Raw genomic sequence first — 12923 nt, 5'->3', positions numbered from 1 at the left:
AACAAAAGAAAAGTCATTGGCAACTTTCACAAGGACAGTCCCCCCTGAGAGAGACAGGAAGAAACCAGATGACAGAGTTGTGGGAGAAAGAGAGGGTGAGAGTGATGAGTGAATGAATGCGTGAATGAATAGCTTTCTAGTAAAGCCTTTACTTTCCTCCTTCCAGGTCTGGTAATTCTGGAAACACTGGGTTGGATTTGTCAAATGAATTCCTAAAGGAGAGCCAGGAAGGATCTTTTCCATTCAGCTCTCTCTGTCCCAGAAAATAACCTATGTGTGGGTTGTCCTTGGCTTGCCTCCCTAGCAACCAGCATTTGTATTTAAATTCTTGGGGGAGGGGTGCTCTCATTTTTCAGCTATCAACACAGTTCTGTGGTCACATCTGTTGTTTTTGTCTGCACAATAGCCATTTACCATCATTTGGCTAATAGCATCCCAATCTGGGGAGGGCTGACCCCTTATCCTTGGTTCCACGGGTGGCACATGTCCCAAGCCCAATCGATAAGACTCAGACCTGAGATTTTTTGGAAACTCTGGGGAAAGAGAAGCACTCTTTAGACAGGGGTGGTTTCCACTGGAGAGAGCTTGCCAGCACAGAGGAAAGCAAATCCAGGGCCACAGAGAGAAAAAACAATCTTGATGACAATTCTTGGATTCCTGGATCCAGCCGTGCCTGAAAACATTGAATCCCTGGATTTTTCAGTTACCTGAGCCAGTAAATTCTCCCCCTCTTTTTTTTTTTTTTGGTCAGAATGGCCTGTATAAGTTCTAATGCTGAATGAGTGGTCCCAATAGGAGTAAACTGCCAAGACATAGACGCCTCAGGGTGGGTTGGTGGACGAGGGTTTACTTGATTTCCTCTCAGGCATTTCACTGGACATTTCACTCACCAAGTTGCTCCTGCCGGAGGAATGTCCCCTTCATTTTTGCAGTCATCCCTTTCACTGTCTCGACGTGTATCCCTACCTTTTTGCTAACCCATCCATGCTCAAAGACGTTTACCTGAAATGCACAGATCCTGTGCTGGAGACCCTCTTTCACCCCCAGAGGCAACACACATGCTTATTATTTGTAACAGGAAATGCTCCCAAGAGCCCAAGTTGGGAGATGGGGCATTTGTGGGGACCCCATCAGTGTGCACTGCACTTGCTGACAGCCAGTGCCAGATTCCATGTCCTCCGCCCTCTGGCCCCACCACCCCATGTGTACAACAAGCACTGCAACGGTACAAAGTCGTGTTCATTTGTTCAGAACATGAATTAATCATGCCAGGGAGATTCCCGGCCGCTGGACCACATTTTGCTGTGTTAGCAATAAATATCCCTTCATCCTGTCAACACAACCAGAAGGGAAAACAGAGTTCCAGAAGCCTCCGAGGTGATGAGGGTACCCAGTGGGTCACCCATGGCAGAGGGAGGGAGTGACACATTCCTTATTTTTTCCACCTCCCTCCCTATATCAGCTGTTATCTTGGTTTCCTTCTTTTTGCTTCTGAGTATACTTCCCACCTGAAGTCTTCAGTTCCATGGATCTCGTATTTTCTGTCCAGCCTCCAGGCTGACAGCTTGCCATTGGCAGAGACCCATAGCATGACATCTCCTGGAGAGGGTGGGGCTTGCATGTTTCGGTGCTGGGCTTGCCAGAATCGCCCTGCCTTATTTCCTATCCCTGCTCATTTGGAATTAGCAGACTTAGATGGGTTCCTCCCTCTTCCTCCCTCTTTTCTTTCCTTCCTCCCTCTGACTCACTGTACTTACCTCCTCCTGTCCCCTTTCTTCCCTTCTCCTCCTCCTCTCCCTTCCTCCATCTCCTTCCCTCCTCCTCTTATGCCTTCATCTCTTCCTCTCTCTCTTCCTCCCCCCTTAACCTTCCCTCTTTTCCTGACCCCTATATACTCTTCCTATTTGTTCATCTTCCCTGCTCTCTTTCCTTCTTTTCTTGCTTCTTGTTCCTTTTTCTCCCCTTCCTCCCTCTCCCCACGACTTTCACCCTGTGGCTCCAATGCAATGAGAACAAAGGGAATAATACTGAAAAGCAGCCAGGCTCAGCCAATAAATCCTCTAATGCTTGTAATAGTTTCATGTTCTTCACATTCATCCTAGTTTAAGAGTTTAATCAACATCTTGGAATACTTGTGATTTACTCCGTGAGCTTTAATTTGAGGCATGGCAATCCCTCCCTGCCCCCCCCCCATCCTCCCTGCTTCCTTTCCTTCCTCCTTCTCTCTCTCCCTCCTCCCTTCCTTCTTTCCTTCCTTCCTCCCTTCCCCCTCCCTCTTTCCCTCCCTCTCTTCTTTCCCTTCCTCCCTCTCTCTCTTCCTTCTCCCTTCCTTTCCCTCTCCCTTCCTCCCTCCCTCCCTTCCTTCCTCCCTTCCTTCCCCACTCTCTTTTTTCCTTCCTTCCTCCCTCCCTTCCTTCCTCCCTCCCTTCCTTCCCCACTCTCCTTTTTCCTTCCTTCCTTCCTTCCATCCTTCCTTCCTTCCTTCCTTTCATTTATTCAACAAATGCTTTCTAAGGGTCTATTTTGGGTCAAGCCCTGGGCTAAGTGCTAGACATAATGAATAGAAACAGGGACATTATCCTTGCTCTGATGAGTTTACAGTCTGGTGTGAGAGCCAGATTTTCACTACAGATCCCACATGAATGTATTCTCATGACTTCAATGAAAGCTCTGGACTCCCATGGGGACCTAGGCAGAGGAAGTGACCCCAGCAATGGAGGCGTGGAGGCTTCCTTGAGGAGCCAATGTGAAGGATGAGTTTTCTAGGCAGAGAGAAGAGAAATGAACACACCAAGTAGAGGGAACAGAATATGCAAAGGTCTTGGGGTGGGAGGAAGAAGGGCACTTTCACAGAATTTGACAGGAATAGTGTGGCTGAGACAGGGAGTGGAAAAAATGAGCCAGAGGTTGACAGGGGTCAGATGTTCAAAGCTCTTATCTGAGGTGAGAGTTTGGATCTTTACTCCAAAAGCAAGGGGATATTATAGAATAGTTTCATCTGGAGGCAGAGACGGTCACAGTCAGTTTGGCTGTTGATGCAGTCAAGGTCAGGACAGGAGATACTTTGGGTGAGCCTTCTCTAGCCCCAGGTGAACTAGGTAGGCTGGGAAAAAGCAGATTGTGTCAGATGCAGAATTAATCCTAGGGCCTAGATTGGCATCAGGTAACTGCTCTGGCTTCTGCAAGGGAGATCATCTTGCCTGCAGATCTCCTGTATGGGTCAGAGGACCCTGTGGGATGAGGAAGGTGGAAGGAGCATGGCTAAGAACTTTGGCCTTGGAGTCAGCCAGATATGCCTTTGCTGTTTACCAGCTATGAGACCCCAGGCAGGGGTTTGCAGCTGTTCTGAGCCTGTTTCCTCATCTGTAAAGTGATGATGATGATGATCATCATCATCATAAATGTGTTTCTTGTCTGCCTATCATCCCTTTTTCATGCTAAGTAGGAAATTGCCATTGCATGTGGTTCTGGTGGGACTGGCAATTACTGTGCCCCATCTACCCATTGGACACGTGTTCCAGGCCTAACTAATCATTGTGCCCCATGGCCCTGTCCCCAGGGATCGGCATAAAGAAGTGGCCTAAGTAGGGCCAATCAGAGACCTGCCATGGGATCTGATATGGGGCTGTTGGCAAAGAGAGCCTCTCTTGGTTTTAGATTATTAGAGCATAAGCTTGAGCTACTGGTGTCCAAGTTTCCTGGGGGAACAAAAATCAGGGAGATGACTAGGGGAGGAAGAGAAGGAGAGAGAGAATAAGGGGTGGAAGGGGAGAATAAGAGAAAGAAAGAACTCCATACCCTAGATACAACAGTCCCTGAAGCCTAGGACACCCCTTGCACTTCTCAGTTAATGAATCCATCAATGCCCATTCTGGCTTATGCCAGTTTGAGTTGGGTTTTGTCACTCACAATGGATGTGTTGTGCCCAATGCATGACGTTACTAGGTTATTGTGAGTACTAATTTAGCTGAAGCGCTAAAAGCAAATGTAAAGTGCTCAGCATGCAAAGTGCTCAGTAATCACTCACTGGGATATTTGTTCTGGTAACAATTCATAGCTGTAAGATACATTACTAGAGTATATACTGCTTCTTACCTGTGTGTGGGGGGTGGGGGGTGGCCTCATGTGGCTCCACAGAGGGCCATGTGCCACCTTAGTGATCCTGTGTAGAAGCCTCAGATAGTGACCTGAGTCCCCCTTCCCTACCTCTCCTTCTCCTCCGAAATTTGTGACTGCTGTGTCCCTTGGGGCTTTCTTGAAGTGATGGTGGCAGCAAGAAGAGAACAAATGACCTGAAGGATGTGACTATGTTTATATCCAACTCAAGAAATTCGTTCCCCTTCTACTTCAGAGCAGCTGATTTACCATGATCTTTTTAATGAAATGTATCAGTTATCTATTGCTGCGTAACAAAGCCCAAACTTAGCAGCTGAAAGCAACCAGAGATGTATTATCTTGTGGCTTCTGTGGGTCAGGGATGCAGGGATAGCTTTGCTGGGCAGTTCTAACTCAAGGGTGCTCTGTGAAGCAGAAGTCAAACCAGTGGCCAGGGCTGCTGTCATCTGAAGGCTTGAGTGGTGCTGGAGGATCCACTTACAAGATGGCCCTACTCTACTCATGTGGCTGTTGGAAGAAGACTTTAGGTCCTCCCCACAGAGCTGCTTGAGTGTCCTCATGATATGGCAGCTGGCTTCCCCCAGATTGAGTGATCCAAGAGAGAGGAAGATGGAAGCAATAGTCTTAGGGCCTCATCTTTGAAGTCACAAATGTCATTTCTGCAATATTCTTCTGATTATATAGTTCATCCCTGTTCAGGGTGGGAGAGGGTGCCCAAAGTTGTGAATACTGGGAGGCAGGGAACATTGGGGGCCATCTTGAAGCCTGGCTGCCACATCTGTGGTGTGGTGTTTTTTTTCAAAAAAAATTTTAAGCTTTATTTATTTTTGAGAGAGAGAAAGACAGAGTACGAGTGGGGGAGAAACAGAGAGAGGGAAACACAGAATCTGAAGCAGGCTCCAGGCTCCGAGCTGTCAGCACAGAGCCCGATGCAGGGCTTGAACTCATGAACCACGAGATCGTGACCTGAGCTGAAGTCAGACCCCCAACTGACTGAGCCACCCAGGTGCCCCTGTGGTGTGGTATTTTTCAAGGTCATTAAAGTTTCTTCTTAGTCTGATGGGAATTCTCTTCCTCAAGGAGGTCTTTGGATGCCCAAGATAACATGGTGTCTTTAAGGCACCAAAACACCCCTTCTAACAACTTGTTCTTGAAAAAGCTTTTTACAGAGCTTGCGAAGAGCTCCTTCAACTAGTGAAATGACTAAACTAATTTGCTGGCCTGTAATTTCCTGGCATGCCTGGAGATTTCCTAATAAATACTAGCTTCAGGATGGCAACCTGCCAGCATTACGGCCTTCTCCTGAGTGACAAACAGGGGATGTGAAAAGCATCTTGGAGGGTTGGGAAGGCTGGTGCATTGCAGGGAGAGAGCACAGGACCTGGAGGCTGGATGTTTGGTTTTGAGAGCTGACCCTGCCTCTTACCTACTGTAACACCTACCATACCTACCAATACCTATCATATTTCAAGAAAAACACTTGCCTCTCTGTGACTCAGTTTCTCCCTCTCGGAAGAATGGTGACAACCCTGACTTTCCCTGACCCACGTGGCTATTACGAGGTTTGAGTGAAGTGATGTAGCATTTTAAGAGGGAGGTCCATGAACACTAGCACTAAGGGCTGTTAACCTCAAAGGGGATTCTGTGCCGAAGTGAGTGTGGAGGACTGTATTGGAACAGTCCAACTGTTTTCCATTTCCCATGACTCCAGGCAGGGCCAGAGCATGGCTGTGCTGCCAGAGCAGCCACACAGGCTTCTTACATTTGGGGTTTCGTGCCCTGCAGCTGCGGTCTTGAAATTCTTCATAATTTTATCTTTGAAGTTGTGTTTTGTAAGTGAAGTTTGAGGGGACAATAGAGCATGTGCCGGAGGCTTGGCGTCTCAACTTTCAAGAGTGTGCCTCTTACTGTCTCCTAAATGGTGAGCTTGTAGCTGCCGTCTTCCCTCCCCTGGCTCCCCGTTCTCTGCCCTGCCCAGTAACCATGTCATCAGGGTACCCAGATCATGGAGCTCAGGACTGTGACTGGTTGGCATTGGCAGGGGGCAGGGGAGGGAGACCCAATTCTGCTGCCACCCTCTGCCCCCCGCAGAGGCCTGGGCATGTGTGAAGGGAGGGCTAGGGTCAGTGCCCATCTTGTGATGTCACAGGGCAGGGAAAGGAGGCAGCTATCCCAGTGCTGGGCTGGAAGCACCATGACACATTTAGCAGGAAACCTGGTGGGGGCCTACTTCTGACCCAGGTACCAAGGAGGTTGTAATTCCTTGGGGATCACCCAACTGCTCTGTGTTGGGACGCCATGGGAAGAGGAGATTAGCTTCCCCACCACCAACTAGGGCTTTGCATTGTCACATTATGTAGCTGATCCTCCTGCGGAACTTGTCAGATCCTTTAATATAGGAGAGACTAAACTGTAGTGGGTCAGTGTGCAGACTTGAGAGCTGGACTGTCTGGCTCTGGGTTCTGGCTCTACTCCTTACCAGTGTTGTCACCTTGGCCCATTTTCCTAACCTTTCTGTGTTTATGTTTCCTCATCTCTGAAATAATGATCATGTGGTTCCTACCTCCTAGGTTTCTGTGAACGTTAAATGAGGAGACAAAGCATCTAGACTAGCCCTCGCCGTGTAGTGAATATTAGCCCAAGAATTTGATGCTTCCTTTTCCTGAAGTACTGCAAAGTTCCTGGGGCAGGAACGCCATCCGTAACAGGCTGCAGCACCACACATCAACAGACTCAATGAATACTTGTTGAATGAACGGATCTCCAAGAGGGGCTTCCCATAGAGTACCCACCCCGTCCCCTTTTATTCCAGAGAATCTTACGCTATCAGCGGTCCAGTCTCAAAGGACATGGAGACACAGCATCTTGTCCCTGTTCATTCATGGTCTCCTGACAGTGGGGAAGGAGCACGCAGACACCCCAGAGGCTCTCACCAGCCTCCTGTCTGGGCCCATCTATTCTGCTGGGAATAGCTTTTCTAGACCCCCCAGAGGCCACGCGATAACTCACTCCTTCTCCCCAGCCTCTCTGCCCTTAATTGGGCCAATCTGTCTGCCTGACACCCTGCTCTGGTTCGTTTTCTTCACAAAGCCGTCTCTTGTCAGTTGACAGATTCTCAACTGTCTTGAGCACATTTTTCAATTTGTGCTCTTCCAGTAATTTCCCAACCAGGTTTCTCTTTTTAAAGCTACTTAATTTTATAATTTCTAAATGATTTTCCTCACCTGCCATGATTCTTCTCCACCCCCACTCCTTGGCTTTTTTCCGGTGACTTGCATTTCCTCAGCCCTGAAGCCATGCAGGTGTGTGGGGGACCCTTTAAGGAAGCCTGATTTTTTTTCAGCTATAGGGAGGATTACTGTCTTAAGCTTTTTGGGTTCCTCCAAAAGCTGACCGTGAGCTAAGGGCATGGGTACAGCAGTTTGTTTGGGAAGTGATCCAGGAAGCAGGAATGAGGGGGCAATGAGAGAGAGAAGGGAGAAGAGCTGAGAACATGCCTTATTTTCTGGTTACCCACTGGGTAATGTGCAGGGAACCATAGACATGGAATGTACTTTGCATTGTCCCACTGGAGGGAGAGGAGACTGACTGCCACTCCCCGCCCCCACTGGAGGGTTGTCCCTGGGAAAATTAACTTCCTTGAACTTCTGTTGGTGCCTGGGCACCTAAGCAGCCTCTCCTGGCTTTGGAGAAAAGTGTGGTTAGTGCTAGACCTTAGAAACAGCCGTTGAACGTTCCATCAGAGCTCATGTGCCACAGAAGTTTTCTACAGACAATTACACATTCGAGACTCCTCGGAGCTGGAATTGTCTCCTTGAGGAGTGGACTCCTTCATTTTCCCTTTTTTTTTTTTTTAATGTTTATGTATTTTTGAGAGAGAGAGAGAGAGAGAGCATGAGCAGGGTAGGGGCAGAGAGAGAAGGAGACATAGAATCCAAAGCAGGCTCCAGACTCTGAGCTATCAGCAAAGAGCCCAACAGGGGGCTTGAACCCACAAACCATGAGATCATGACCTGAGAAGAAGTCAGACGCTTAACCAACTGAGCCACCCAGGTGCTCCTTTTCATCTTCTTTTTAAGCCTCTGATTATGAAGGTGTTTTGCTGCCTTCGGGGCAGGCCCAAGCCAGTTGGGGCCCCTATGGGAGGGACTGTTGGGTCCCCAGTAAGAAAGGGACGTTCAGCCAGGCAGTTCTACAGTGTGTTTCCATCTCTGGGGATCAGTCTACTGAGAGGAGGGTGTTGATGTTTTCAGATAAGAAAGGAATGCATCTCCCTGTGACTCCCAGGGCCCATGACTGCATTTGGGTGGTGTCTGAATTGCAAAAGTAATGAAAGGCACACTACTCCATGTATTGACACGTCTGAAGATGATGAGGCACGGACGTGAATTGCATCTGTCTCCTCCCCACGTCCCCTGATGACATGCTGAGTGGATCCCATAGGTTGCTGCTCTATTTGGATATAGAAAGGTCCAGTTTTATCTCTAGTTTCATTTCCTCCCTCTGCCCTGCACAGGTTTGACTCGGCCCGAGGGGTTTGAAGTGAAGAGAGAGCTTGGTCTGTCTGAAGGATCCCTTCTCCTCCTCCCCCTTCTTTCTCCCCTCCTCTCTCCTCAGGCAACCCCCAGGAACATCACTGACACTGTGGCACAGCCCTGGGATGGCCTGCACACAGAAGATGATGTGAGGGTGTTGCATGGAGTATGCGGCAGCCCTGTGTGCTGGGACAGAAAAAAGGGGCTGGAGAAAAGGAACACGTTTGTTTTTACTCAACCAGAACTGCGCGAATCCTCCCTCAGCGAATACTGGTTCGTCTGCACTCATGGTGAGCTCCAAATGACTCCATTTGTGACTTTTTTGAAGTGCATTTGGGGGTGTGTGGGCAGAGAGGGATGTGGGGGGCTTCTCCTCAATGTGCAGGGCCCCAACATTGGAGAACCACCTTTGCTTGACCTCCTCCTCCTTCCCCTTCATCAGGAACACCCCCCTCTGCCCCCAGCCACTAGCTTCTGGGGTCTTCTTGCCTGGGGGCCACCTTCCTGGTTGAGACTCAAGTCTGTGGGGTCCTCTTCACCAAAGGAGGTTCCCTGCCTTGTCACCCTTAGTGGTAGGAGGGTTGACTGCACCCTTTCTCCACCTCACTCTCTCCAGTTATCTCCCGGCCCTTCTTGAATAGGTCTGAAATGGCTGTTGTTCATGGGTCTCCAACCAGGAAATGAGGCCCCTGGCTCCCCTTGAGAGCACCCTCAATCTCTATAAGCTACTCTGTTGGAGCGTTCTTCCCTTGGCTTGATGAAGGAGACACACTCCCCTCCTCCAGAAGTCACAGTCCTTCTTGGATTCCCCATATCTGTTTGTACAAGGTGGAGAGAAGGAAGGAAGGAAGGAAGGGAGGGAGGAAGGGAGGATGGAAGGAAGGGAGGGAGGAAGGGAGGATGGAAGGAAGGAAGGAAGGAAGGAAGGGAGGAAGGAGGGAGGAAGGAAGGAAGGATGGAAGGGAGGGAGGAAGGAAGGAAGGATGGATGGAAGGAAGGGAGGGAGGAAGGAAGGATGGAAGGAAGGAAGGAAGGAAGGAAGGAAGGAAGGAAGGATGGAAGGAAGGAAGGAAGGAAGGATGGAAGGAAGGAAGGAAGGAAGGAAGGATGGAAGGGAGGGAGGATGGAAGGAAGGAAGGGAGGGAGGATGGAAGGAAGGAAGGAATATTAGCCAATTTGGGCATCTTTTAATATGCCTGGATGCACTTCTGGGCTCTTTCTGGCTCTTCTTAGGAAAGAGGTTCCTCTTGTATTGGGAAAAGCTTTATTTTTTACATTTGCTAATCTGGAAATGAAGGTTGGCATTTCTTTCTGTTCACAATTATATTAGTAGTGCCTATGACTTTGTCATTACATTGAAATACATTGATATGTGAAAATGACATTTTGTGCTCATCTCTATTTAAAAATTACAGTAGTAATTAGACCCACTGCTGGATCTTATTTTCTAATGTGTTAGTAACAGAGCACGGCTAATACTGTATCATAAATTTGTTTAGTATTTTGATAGCCATAAAACTGACTTTCTCTGTAATCCTATGTATTTTATTTTGTGCATTTACAAACGATTATTCTGGGGTGCCTGGGTGTCTCAGTTGGTTAAGCCTCTGACTTCGGCTCAGGTCATGATCTCACGGATCGTGGGTTTGAGCCCTGTGTCAGGCTCTGCGCTGACAGCTGGGAGTCTAGAGCCTGCTTCAGATTCTATGTCTCCCTCTCTCTCTGCCCCGCCGCATCTCATGCTCTCTCTCTCAAAAATGAATAAACATTAGAGTGAATGAATGAATGAATGAATAAATAAATAAATAAATACAAACCATTATTCTAAAAAGGGAGCATCACTTGAATAGATGCCAACACAGGAAAGGTCAGAAGCCCTGCTCTGGAACATGTGGATTCTTTGTGCCTAATGTCTAGCTTTAGGGCTTTGCTAGAACTAGAATATTCCTTTAGATAATTTTCTATCCTGGCTTTCTTTTTAGCCAGGATCCTGTTGTCTCCAATCAGAGCCAATTATAGCTAACATATTTTAAGTGCTTCCTCTGTGCAGGCACAGTCCAAAGCACTCTACATGCATTAGCTCATTTAATTTCGATTTTTTATGGAGGCACAGAGAAATTGAGTGACTTGCCCACAGTCACACAGCTAATAAGTAAGTAGGGGAACTGGGATTTGAACCTGGACAGTCTGACTCTCCACGTTCTTAATCCTGTTGATTGCAAACTAGGTAAGAGATAGCTAGTTTTCCAAAAAGCCCATGTTCCTGGGTTTAAATAGTGTGGGCCTAGCTAGTTCAGTCTTTATCACTACAGAGCAGCCAAAAAACCTTTTCAGCTCTCCAACAGAGAAATGCACATTGAATCACAGTGCCCCTGGCTTATATAGCACTTCTGATCACTCAATCTAGGGTCAAGCTGGTTCACAGAAATTTAAGACAAACCTTATTAGGTGCCCATAGTATGGCGAGCCCTCTGTCAGGTGCTGGGAAAAACGAGTAGAATAGGGATAGCTACCACCCATCTGGAACTCATGCAAAATCAGGAGACACACCCAGAAGTTGTGTTGGAGGGGCACCTGGGTGGCTCAGTTGGGTGAACATCCAACTCTTGATTTCGGTTCAGGTCATGATCCCAGGGTTGTGAGATCAAGCCTTGCATCGGGCTCCATGCTGAGCGTGGAGCCTGCTTGGAATTCTCCCTCCACCCCCCTCCCCCACTTGTACTCTTTCTCTCAAAAAAAAAAAAAGTTGTTTTTGAATAAAGAGAGCCAAGTTCTGGTGGAGGGTGTGGATACAGCCTCTTGGATGCTGTGGTGGAAGGGATTTTTCACAGGCTCAGGAAAGACTTCGGCTCTCTTCAGGCTTCCTACCCTGATGCCACATTGAGCCCACCTTGCCTGGCTGAAGTGCCAGGGTTTCCTTTGGCCCTTCCTCTAAACTTCAGTCCTTGAAACTTAGATATCTCCCTCCCTCTTCCCTCAATATGCTCCCACGCGGCCACTTAGCTAATCTCAGAGCCCCATTCAAAGTCAGGGGTTAATGACTCCTGAATTTTAACAAGAGTTTTCAGGGCTGTAAAGCAGGGATCACAAACATGACCGTCTGAGGGTCAGGCAGATAACGTCAGTGAAGGAAGCAGGCCAGTATTTGCATGTTAAACATTCAGGAATATTCTTTACTTCCACAGAGATAGACTCTCACCTATTCTTTTCTGAAAAACATTGGCTTCTGGAACCATCTTTCCCTTTTCTTTTCACTTTTAATAAAGATCAAACACAGATAAATATTTCTTCACCAGGAGAAAAATCACAGTGCAGCATGGTGCTAAATGCTAACTATCACATGGAAACTAAGGGCACTGGTGACTCAGGCTGCCCCAGAAAGCAGATTCTGAGAGTAGGATTTGAGTGCAAGCTGTTTATTTGGAAGGTGATTCTGGGAAGTGTTGGGAGAGACCTGGGAACTGGGATAGGGAAGGGAAGGCAGCCAGTCAATAAAAGGTGCATTATGGAGTGACTTACCACTCTGGAACGCTGGGACTCAAACTCTAGGGGCCAATGGAAAGGTGCCCTCCAGCTATCCCATCTGAGGAATGGGGAGCTGTGATATTTATACATCAACTCCCATCGGTGGTTGATTGGAGTCTTTTGGGGGTGGTAGTACCTTCAGTCTCTAGCCTCTCTGGCTAGGCGGGCTCCAGGGGGCCAGAGAAAGCACTTAGGCAAAGGGACATAGGTTTTGGGTGTTAGAAATCAGGTATCAGGCCCCAAACCGTCAAGACTCTGACAGGCATTGACCATGATGAACTGAAGCAAGCTAGCGCCTGAATTTTTCTAAGCAAGAATGTGGCCCGGGGTTGCCAGACCTTCTGATTTCTCAAGAAAAGCTGAACATTTAGGGTTCTTGGTGAAAGTTCTCAATTTCATAAATGCTGACAATAAATCTAAAATTTTTAATAATTAAAAGTGTTTATTTATTTTGAGAGAGAGAGAGGGAGCGTGAGCAGGGGAGGGACAGAATTAGAGAATCCTAAGCAGGCAGACATGGGGCTCAGTCTCACAAACCATGAGATCATGACCTGAGCCGAAATCAAGAGTTCGATGCTTAACCAACTGAGCCACCCAGATGCTGCAACAACAGATCTAAAATTTTAAAATACATCGTAAGAATCAACCAAAGCATGTCTGTGGGATGGATCTGGTTTACAAGTAGCCAGATTATGAAGTCTGATCTACCCTAAAGTGTAGGTGAGATCTTGGCTCCAGGCCATTCTT

At 47.8% G+C, this 12923-nt stretch overlaps 2 long non-coding RNA genes across 3 annotated transcripts in view; one reads left to right on the top strand and one right to left on the bottom strand.

Annotated features, from left to right (window-relative positions):
- LOC123605884 overlaps positions 1-12923 on the bottom strand; it is a 64515-nt gene that overhangs the window by 42085 nt on the left and 9507 nt on the right. The gene's annotated exons all lie outside the window — the stretch shown is intronic.
- LOC123605885 overlaps positions 8233-12923 on the top strand; it is a 150939-nt gene continuing 146248 nt past the window's right edge. The window contains exon 1 of the long non-coding RNA XR_006715979.1: positions 8233-8941. This is a non-coding gene — a long non-coding RNA (uncharacterized LOC123605885). The remainder of the gene's footprint in view (positions 8942-12923) is intronic.

Source organism: Leopardus geoffroyi, chromosome A2, assembly GCF_018350155.1.
Source record: "Leopardus geoffroyi isolate Oge1 chromosome A2, O.geoffroyi_Oge1_pat1.0, whole genome shotgun sequence".
Taxonomy (NCBI): domain Eukaryota; kingdom Metazoa; phylum Chordata; class Mammalia; order Carnivora; family Felidae; genus Leopardus; species Leopardus geoffroyi.
Note: the sequence above shows the minus strand (reverse complement) of the source record. Positions and strands in the feature narration are given on the sequence as shown.